Source organism: Arachis hypogaea, chromosome 1 (assembly GCF_003086295.3).
Source record: "Arachis hypogaea cultivar Tifrunner chromosome 1, arahy.Tifrunner.gnm2.J5K5, whole genome shotgun sequence".
Lineage (NCBI taxonomy): Eukaryota > Viridiplantae > Streptophyta > Magnoliopsida > Fabales > Fabaceae > Arachis > Arachis hypogaea.
Genome location: NC_092036.1, coordinates 42,625,701 through 42,637,037, shown reverse-complemented (window position 1 = coordinate 42,637,037; position 11,337 = coordinate 42,625,701). Strand labels below are relative to the sequence as shown.

General features: G+C 35.0%; 1 non-coding gene across 1 annotated transcript; it reads left to right on the top strand.

Annotated features, from left to right (window-relative positions):
• Positions 1-738: 738 nt before the first annotated feature.
• On the top strand, positions 739-845 carry LOC112717228 (small nucleolar RNA R71). Its single transcript, XR_003160606.1, has one exon. It is a non-coding gene; the product is annotated as a small nucleolar RNA R71 (small nucleolar RNA).
• The last annotated feature ends 10,492 nt before the right edge of the window (positions 846-11,337 follow it).

Sequence of the window (11,337 nt, the reverse complement as noted above, 5' to 3'; positions counted from 1 at the left end):
TTGTTCTTGCATAAAGGTGTGGATTGTGTCATTCATGTGGGATTGATTGGAGGGAAAGGCTTGGTTAACTTGAGAAGGATTGGATCTACTGTTTGGATGTTGATACTTCACTTGAGATGGAGGTTATGAGGGTTGTTGGTATGGTTGTTGGTATTGTGGTTGACCTTGGGGATGTTGATGGTAGTAGACTTGAGCATTTTGATTGGGTTGAGCTTGGGGAGCTTGATTCTACCTTTGGTTTGAGTTATCTCTCCACCCTTGTTCTTGATTACCTCAATGTGGGTAGGGTCCTTGGTTGTAATTGGGTCTTTATGGGTAGGGGTTAGCAACCGCCAATGTAGTGTCCTCTTGGATTTGAAGGAACTCATCGGTGTAATGAGTAGTACAAGCACAGACACCACATATCCTTGTCGGTCCTTCGATCCTAGGAGGTTGAGGTAGGGCATTATCAAGGCTTGAGGGATTTGTTGCCCTTGAGTGATTTGCCTCAACAAAATTGTCATCTCACCAAGGGTCTTTGTCAAAATTGCGTCTCCAGAGGGAGAAACCTCACTCAATGCTTTTGGTTGTGGACTTCTAGCCCAAGAGTGTTGAGTTGAATCCGCTAAGTCCGATATAAGTTTCCATGCTTCTGCTGCGGTCTTGTTTTTGGTCAATGATCCTCCACTCGTAGCATCCAAGAGAAGCTTATCTTGGTGGTGCATTCCCTGACAAAAATAAATCAAAACAAACTCATCTATCCGGTGGTGAGGGCAAGCCTCCAGCAACTTCTTAAATCTCTCCCAATATTCATACAAAGTCTCCCCATCCCGTTGCACAATGCAAGAGATCTCTCTCCGCAGATTGTTAGTTTTCTAAGGAGGCTAGAACTTCTCCAAAAATTCTTTTCGCAACAAGTCCCAATTGGATCTAACTTCACCCGGCTGAGTATAAAACCACTCCTTTGCTTTTCCCTCCAAAGAGAAAGGGAAAGCGAAGACCAATACCGCGGCTTCATCCGCTCCATGTCTTCTTGCAGTTGCACATGCAACTTGTAAATCTTTAAGGCGCTTCAGAGGATCTTCCCCAGGCAATCCATTGTGCTTGGGGAGCAAGTTGATTGTACCAGACTTAAGCTCAAAATTTGGGTCCAAGGCCGGATACAAAATTTGAAGTGGTTGCAAGTTAAAATCGGGAGCTCAGACCTCCTTCAAAGTGATCCTTCGCGGAGGGTCCGCCATGACAGTGTCACCTGAGTCACTCAAAGACAATTTAGTACTCCCCACAGATGAATATAGAGTCTCCTCGTTCATTGGAGAATGATAGTCACGGATAAGTGGTGATAGTGAATGGGAATGGTCCTCAACCGATTCACTATTCACGAAAGCTAGCCAGCGCCGAGCTTGCTTTATACGAGTTAAACTTCTTTCAATTTCTGGTCAAAAGTGGCCAAGCTCGGGTTTGGAAGCGACTGTGTCATTTAACTGAGGAGGCAATGAAAGCATGCAATTATGAAAGGCAAAACAAAACAAAAAAAGAGAAATAGGCAAGTAAACAAGAACTAACTTAACAATCTATAACTACCAAGACTAACTAAAGAGGGAAAGTAGTATCTACAATTAATTCCAAGTAGCAAACCAAAAATTAACTATTCACACTATTCACATATTTACACAACCAAAATCATGGCACTCATTGCACTTAAAGTGAAATCCCCGGCAACGGTGCCAAAAATTTGACGACGCCCAATTGTACAAGTTGGGATTTCTCAAAATAGGATTAAGGTTGCAAGTATAGATCCAAACCCAATAATCGGTCGCCGACCAATTTGGAAATTCACAAGATGTGTGTCAACTCAAAACCAATTTAAAACCGAGAGTAATTGACTCCCAGATCGTCTCCCAAGGAATCACTTAAGGGGCAATGAGTATGCAAATTCCGATTGTAGTGATTAAGGAGTTGTCAATGAAAAAATGAACATATAAAGCAATAAAAGAACATGCAAAATTGTAATGATTGAACTAATGAAGAAATTAAAGAACCGACTATGTAATATAAATAAGTAAAGTATAAAAGAGATTAACATAGCAATGTATGAAGGATTGAAAACATAAAAAGAGGTCTTGGCTTGGAGTGAGCTAAGGATCCTTTCCTTGTTGGAACCACAACTATAACAATTATGATGGATTAGTTTTACTTGATCAACCCTCACATCGGAAGGTAAGTTAAATGAGCATAGGTGTTCTTAACCCACAAATCCTAAATTGCTTGCTAATTGCCTTAGCAACAAATTAGCGTTAGTGGGAACAAGAACAATTATCAATCCAAGAATTGACACTAAATGTTGGACATTCCAACTCTAGCTACCCAAGTGCTCACTTTACTCAAGCCAAGAGACAAAAATTTAGCTTAAAACTATGTTTGACATTTTGTCAAATACTCGGTGGGCAAAAAGCTTAAACAAGAGAAAAATAAGAAAATACTTGAAATTAAAAGCAACAATTGATCTCAATCAACAAGAATAGAATAAGAAAGCATAAAACAAACACCAAACATCAAACTCATCAACAAGAAAGTGAAATTGCAAAGGAGAAGCAAAATTGAACTATAACTTGAATGAGAAGAAAGAGTAATGACAATATAACTATAAAGAGTAATAACAAGAGAATACTTACAATGAGCTTAGCAATATCCAATGATCAAAAATGGAAATGGCACTTGGAATGTAAAACCCTAATGAAACTCTAATAGAGAATATGAGAAAAACTTAGAGAAAACTAAAACTAAAAACCTTTTATTCTACTCCTAAAACTATACTAATGCTATGCTATGTTATGTTCTTCATTTTCCCTCCAATATGAGCTAAAAGACTTCAGAAATGGGCCTCCAAAGCCCCCAAATTGCAAGTCATGTGCCTTTCCAATGAAGTCATGCGCGAACACTTGTGCGGACGCACAAGCGTGTGCATCCGCACACTCTGCGAAAATTTCCTCCTGTGCGTACGCACGAGTATCTGTGTGCACGCACACTAGGCGATGCTTGGCAGGACGCGCGACGCGCTCGAATTGATCCACGCGCTCTGCTAGGGCTCCTGTGCAAACGCACAAGAGGTTGTGCGCACGCACACGTCTCTGAGCTTACCTCCTTTGATTCTTCATGTTTCCTCCATTTTGCAAGCTCTTCTTCCATTTTCTCTAACCCATTCCTACTTTATACACTTGAAATCACTCACAAACACATCAAGGCATCGAATGGAAGGCAAATGGAATAAAAATAGATAAAAGTAAGCACAAAAGAGCATATTTTCATAATCAAGCACAATTTCGGAGGAAAGTTCAAAAGCATGCTATTCAAGGAAATAAGTGCGAGTTTATGTGATAAAATCCATTCAATTCTAACAAAAAATCATCATCAATTATGGATTCATCACCAACCAAGTTAGCATGTAATGCCAAGGCTCTATGCTACCGCCCATGACCAAATTCAAAGAAGACAGATTGGCATGCCACGCCACAAGCCCAAGTGCAATGCCAACCAAGGCCCACTCCTTTGGAAGATGCAATTACAGTCAAGGTTATGGAAGATTCTATTAAGATAGGATTTGATTCTGATTTGGTTTAAATTTTAGTTAGGATTTGAATAATTGTAATTAGTTTATCTTATTCTCATAAGATTTAGTTTTTGAATTTAAATTTTAGGTATACCTAGGATATAAATAAATTAACATGATTCACAAGAGAGGAGGATCCAGGGTCTTTGGATCCTCGGAACCCTAGCCGCATCCTTTCAGCTTTGTTTTTCATCTTTCTCCATGAGTCACTAATTCCTTTCTTAAGTGGTTAGGAGCTCTGTTTATATTTTCATGGTTTATTAATCTAAGTTTTTTTATTTTGAAGTATTGCATTAATCTATTTTTAAGATTGAGTTTTTGTTCTTCATTCTTCAAAGGATTAGAAGTATTGGATAATATTCAAATTCTATTTATTACTTTGAAAAATTTAATATAGGAATTACAACTTGAAAACTCTCTCTCTTATGACCTTTTTATTTGACTAGGAATAGTATTTTGAAAAGTGTGCGACATTGTCTTACTCATAATTCTCTATTGTTCAGGACTAGTTTGAATATGTGACATATAATTTAACCTAGAACTACTTTTGAATATTATTTTAAACTAAATTAGGATTGTGCTAAACCTCTTTTCTTAATTGGTTGACCAAGGAATTGGCGATTAATTAACTAAAGATAAATTGAATTGCCAAGGAATTGAATTCAATTATTTATGATTTGTTGTGAAAAGATCTTTGCATGCATCAAAATAAATAAACACAAGATTTAATCTTCTTAGAAAATAAACATCTCTAAAACTCTTGACACTCTCAATCACTGTTTTCTCCTAATCAAACACTTGTTCATCACCGCCTCCTTAAGAATTCAAGCATTCAAAGTTTCAAGCAAGACACAGTCTCTGCCCTCATTAATGCAGGTTCAATTGATTTAATTAGCGATTCAATCCGACATTTTCTTACTCAATCCTTTAATCTTTGTAAGAACGATATCCACCCACCGTGATATTACTTGAACGATTTGGTACACTTACCAGTATCTATGAGCACTAGTTTTCGCTCATCACGTGTGACCAAAATGTAGCGTTTCACTAATACAGGTTACCATCAGATTTATTCGCTTGTAAATCCAACAGTAATCGTAGTGCCAATTTTTTTTACTTTTTTCTCTATTATTTATTACCGTCAGTGTTACCATTGGATTCTCTTTTCCAATGGTAAAATTTGTATCCAACGAATTTATTATCGAATCTGCCATTAAAGTTGCTACTATTCTGCGATGTTAAATTTGACGATAAATTTGACGATATTTAACGTTTTTTTTGTAGTATACGTAGATTTTGGCAGAGGAGCAACAACGATTCTTCCAGAGACATAGATTTAGGAAAATGAAATGATTTTTGGATAGAGAAAAGATGAAAAAAATGAGAGTGTAGAAATAGAAAAGAATGAAGTAGGAATAAGAGTAAATTTAAAAATTTTATAAATTGATTTAAGGGTAAAATTATCTAAAAACTTAATATGAATATATGTAAACTTTTAAAATTTTGTGTCTCACTAATTTAAAAAGACATGAATTACATATTTCTAGTACGTAAGTGTGTATGTAACCGTGTCCTTTATAAATTTACGTTTTATATAACAAACTTTTTATGTATACTAATCTGTTTATATATCTAATAAACATAGACAAAAAATAAACGATATCTTTAAAATTATTATAAAAAGCTATTTTATTAAAAGTTATTAAAAAATAAATTTTTAATAATTTTAATGCATCGAGTACATAAAAAATTTTAAAACAATATATATTATTATCCTGTTAAAATGTACGTGTGGTAGATCGAGGCCTCACCTACTACCAGCATCATCAGCCTCACCCAACATATCTATTGCATAAAGCTATGCGTCATTTGAATAATAATAATAATAATAATAATAATAATAATAATAATAATAATAATAATAATAATAATCTGAGGATTTCACCATCCCATATAACTTGGAAATAACGCTTACGCTCCCACTCACTGCTGCTTCCTAATGTACGAACAAATGCTTATTCGAATATTCATAGATTTGGCCAAAACATAACAAATAATAAATTAATAAACAAGACACTACCCGTCCCTATAATGAATAAATTAGAGGACGCCATTTGCAATCTGACTCAACACGGATAAAATGATATTTTGGCATCTGTTAACAATTGTGTTAAAGAATATTTGTTAAGATTTCCAATATAACAAATTTGTATTAGAAAATAAAAATTTAAAAGGTTTTAATGTATTTATACCTATTGATAAAAAAATAAAAAATTGCATTAAAATTAATTTGAACAAATACTCTTAGAATATTCGTTATCAAAAATATTTAAGAAGGTAAGATTCTTATCAATGTATTATAATAATCTTATAAATTACATGAATTAAAAAAATCATATATTTTCTGCATGTTTTATGTTTAGCTTTTTTTTATTGAAAACAAAAAATTTAACACATTAAAATAGAATAAATAGAATCAGTCAAATACAACAAATAGATAATAAAATAACACAGCATTATAAAAAAATATTTTTATGTCATTTCTGATGAAACTATTAATAATAAAATAGATCTATACTTTTTCACTTGCTGCAACTAAACAATGTCATGTTGATAATTTTTTTTACATTTTTATTGTTATTCTAAAATATTCTTCTATTCTTTTTCATCTAAATGTTCTAAATGACAGAAGCATATCAACCACTGCTTTCGATCCTCTTTTCTATTTGATTTTTCTGTCCAACTCAAAAATTGTTCCTTCATCGAATTCGAAAAGGTTATTGACGGCCAAACACAGATATCCAAACATTTCACATATGTCAAGCAAATTCATAACCAAGAAATAAATGGTGGACCTGTTCAACATCCTTATTATATAAAACACATACATTATCTTCCTGACTAATAATCCCGAACCGACTCAGTCTTTCTTTTGTGTTTAATCTGCCTATCAAGACAAACCAAGTAAACAGCTGTACTCCTGGTAGAACTAAATCTTTTCAGATGATTTTCGTAAAGCTGTAACTGATTACATCTTCTGGAAGCATTTCCTCCTACAACACCTGTACAAATGAGTTAGTCGAAAAAATACCTTGTCTATCATATTTATATACAACTCTATTCTCTCTGTTATTTACTACCCTCACAGGTCTCAAAATTTCGTGTAATTGACTCAGGAGATCCAATTTAAAATAGTTTTTTTCTCCAATAAAAGTTTAAAATTCACTTTAATATATCCCAAAACCCATAATCTCCTATAACATATCGACAATGGTTAGTAAACTATTTTTGACATCGTGTTATTTAATATGCACGATCTTTGACATATATTTTCTCTTAACAAGACTATTCGGATACAAAATCTAATTTTATTAATTTAACTCAAATTAAAGTTAAATGTACTCCCCATGAAATATAAAGTTTTAGTATTAAATATTTCTATTTATACGAGGTATATATAAATTTAGGATTTAGATAACATGTATTTTAAGAATGCATGATAAATTTATTATTAGTAAAAAATTTTAAAATTTTATATTTAATAAATATAAAATAAATATATTAAAAACTAAAATTTATGTATTTTTAATAAAAAAATTAATTTATAATATTAATAAGTATCCTTAAAACATAAGATATAGAGTCACAAAAAAAAACACAAGATAAAATAAATCCATAAATTTATGAAAAAAGTTTGTGAACCAAACTTATATTAGAGAACCAAAATCAGTCAAAACTTTTTATTTTAAACTTTATTTAATGAAATGAACACAATTTATTTGTTATCTTTTCACGCGCTGGTGCACGAAATTGTGATCTCAATGGCGCCAACAACTTGGTACGTACAATTGTAATCTCAACTCTTTTTCACAACTTCGCACAACTAACCAGCAAGTGCACTGAGTCGTCCAAGTAATAAACCTTACATGAGTAAGGGTCGATCCCACGGAGATTGTCGGCTTGAAGCAAGCTATGGTCATCTTGTAAATCTCAGTCAGGCGGATTCAAAGGGTTATGAAATTTTGATAATTAAAAGATAAACAAAACATAAAATAAACATAGAGATACTTATGTAATTCATTGGTGGGAATTTCAGATAAGCGTATGGAGATGCGTTATTCCTTCTAGATCTCTGCTTTCTTACTATCTTCATTCAATCATTCATACTCCTTTCCATGGCAAGCTGTATGTAGGGGATCACTGTTGTCAATGGCTGTCGTCCATCCTCTCAATGAAAATGGTCCAGCTACGGGTTACGTAGGACTAATCATCTGTCGGTTCTCACTTGTGTTAGAATAAGATCCAATGATCCTTTTGCGTCTGTCATTACACCCAATAGTCATGAGTTTGAAGCTCGTCACAGTCAACCCATCCCAGATCCTACTCAAAATACCACAGACAAGGTTTAGACTTTCCGGATCTCAGGAATGCCGTCAATGGTTTCTAACTTATACCATGAAGAATCTGATCTCACGGAATGGAAGGCTCTGTTGTCAGGAGAGGCAACCATGCGTCGTGGACCAGGAATCCAAGAGATACACACTGATGAGCGGATAATTTGTACGCTTTTTGGCATTATTTTTAGTATGTTTTTTGTATGATATAGTTAGTTTTTAGTATATTTTTATTAGTTTTTAGTTAAAATTCACTTTTCTGGACTTTACTATGAGTTTGTGTGTTTTTCTGTGATTTCAGGTATTTTCTGGCTGAAATTGAGGGACCTGAGCAAAAATCTGATTCAGAGACTAAAAAGGACTGCATATGCTGTTGGATTCTGACCTCCCTGCACTCGAAGTGGATTTTCTGGAGCTACAGAAGCCCAATTGGCGCGCTCTCAACGGAGTTGGAAAGTAGACATCCTGGGCTTTCCAGCACAATATGATAGTCCATACTTTGCCCAAGATTTGATGGCCCAAATCGGCGTTCAAAGTCACCCTCAGGAATTCCAGCGTTAAACGCTGGAACTGGCACCAAAATGGGAGTTAAACGCCCAAACTGGCATAAAAGCTGGCATTTAACTCCAAGAAGAGTCTCTGCATGAAAATGCTTCATTGCTCAGCCCAAGCACACACCAAGTGGGCCCGGAAGTGAATATTTATGTCATTTACTCATTTCTGTAAACCTTAGGCTACTAGTTTTCTATAAGTAGGACCTTTCACTATTGTATTTTCATCTTTTGATCACTCTAGATCTCTAGATCATCTTTGGACACCTAGTTCTTAGATCATTGGGAGGCTGGCCTCACGGCCATGCCTAGACCTTATACTTATGTATTTTCAACGGTGGAGTTTCTACACACCATAGATTAAGGTGTGGAGCTCTGCTGTACCTCGAGTATTAATGCAATTACTATTGTTCTTCCATTCAATTCCGCTTGTTCTTGTTCTAAGATATCACTTGTTCTTCAACTTGATGAATGTGATGATCTGTGACACTCATCATCATTCTCACCTATGAACGTGTGACTGACAACCACCTCCGTTCTACCTTCGATTGGGTGAATATCTCGTAGATTCCTGATTGCACGATGCATGGTTGATCGCCTGACAACCGAGTGCTCGCCTGACAACCGAGCCAACCATTCCGTGAGATCAGAGTCTTCGTGGTATAGGCTAGAACTGATGGCGGCATTCAAGAGAATCCGGAAGGTCTAACCTTGTCTGTGGTATTCTGATTAGGATTCAATGATTGAATGACTGTGACGTGCTTCAAACTCCTAGCAGGCGGGGCGTTAGTGACAGACGCAAAAGAATCGCTGGATTCTATTCCGGCCTGACCGAGAACCGACAGATGATTAGCCATGCTGTGACAGAGCATAGGAACGTTTTCACTGAGAGGATGGGAGGTAGCCACTGACAACGGTGAAACCCTACATAAGCTTGCCATGGAAAGGAGTAAGAAGGATTGGATGAAGACAGTAGGAAAGCAGAGAGACGGAAGGGAAGGCATCTTCATACGCTTGTCTGAAGTTCCTACCAATGAATTACATAAGTATCTCTATCTCTATCTTTATGTTTTTATGCGTTCATCACCATATCCATTTGAGTTTGCCTGACTAAGATTTACAAGATGACCATAGCTTGCTTCATACTAACAATCTCCGTGGGATCGACCCTTACTCGCGTAAGGTTTATTACTTGGACGACCCAGTGCACTTGCTGGTTAGTTGTGCGAAGTTGTGTAATGCCATGGTATTGAACACCAAGTTTTTGGGGTTCATGACCGGGGATTATGAGAGTTGTGAAAAGTATTGTTCACAATTTCGCGCACCAAGTTTTTGGCGCCGTTGCCGGGGATTGTTGAGTTTGGACAACTGACGGTTCATCTTGTTGCTTAGATTAGGTATTTTTCTTCAGAATTCTTAAGAATGAATTCTAGTGTTTCAAGGTGATGTTTTTATCATCACCAAAGCTGATTGATCTTCATCAATTTAGCTCTTGAATGCAATGTTCTGCTGAAGCTTGGCTAGCCATGTCTAATTCCTTTAGACTGAAGCTTTAGACTAACATTGCATGATTCCTGGAATTCTCATTAAGAATTTTGATACCTTTATTTTCTTTTTCCACTTAATTTTTGAAAATCCAAAAAAAATTACAAAATCATAAAATCCAAAAATATTTCTTGTTTGAGTCTAGTGTTTCATTTTAAGTTTGGTGTCAATTGCATGTTTCTGTTCTTCTTGCATTCATTCATATGTCTTAAGTAATCTTCAAGTTGTTCTTGATGATTTCCTTGTTTTGATCTTTGAATTCTCTTGACTTGAGTGTTTTGTGTGTCTCATATGCATTCTCATTTTGTTAGTGTCAGTAGTATACAAACTGCTAAGTTTGGTGTCTTGCATGCATTGTTGTTTGATTCTTGTTGCATTTTGATTTGTTCTTATTATTAAAAATCCAAAAATATTTTTAATTTGTGTCTTCTCAAGTCAATAATACAGAGAATTGAAGATTCAGAACATACAGCAGAGGAATTGCACAGAAAAAGCTGGGCGTTCAAAACGCCCAGTGAAGAAGGACAGACTGGCGTTTAAACGCCAGCCAGGGTACCTGGTTGGGCGTTTAACGCCCAAAAGGGTAGCATTTTGGGCATTAAACGCCAGAATGTGCACCATTCTGGGCGTTTAACGCCAGGATGGCACAAGGGGGAAGATTTTGTTTTCACTTCAAATTTTTTTTTCAAGTTTTCAAAATCTTTTCAAAATCAAATCTTTTTCAAATCAATTTTTCAATCAAATCTTTTTCAAAATCAATTTCTTTCTATTTTCAAAGATACCTGCTACCAATTAATGATTTGATTCAACATTTCAAGTATGTTGCCTTTTCTGTTGAGGAAGGTTTAATGTTTGAATCATATCTTTTCTTGTTAGCCAAGTTTTTAATTTTCAAAATCACATCTTTTTAAAATTAATCATATCTTCTTAACCACATCTTTTTCAAAATAATTTTCAATCAAATCTTTTTGATTTCTAATTTCAAAATATTTTTCAAAAATCACATGATTTCTTTTCCACTTTCATTTTCGAAAAGCAAGTAGTGTTTTCAAAAATGTTTTCAAAATCTTTTACTTAATTTTCGAAAATTACTTCCCTTCTTCTCACATCTTTCTATTTATGAACTAACACTATCCCTTAATGCAAAATTCGAACTCCATCTTCTTTGATAAGTTCGAATTTTCTACTTCTGTCTTCTACTTTTCTTTTCCTCTGACACTTCAAGGAATCTCTATACTGTGACATAGAGGATTCCACC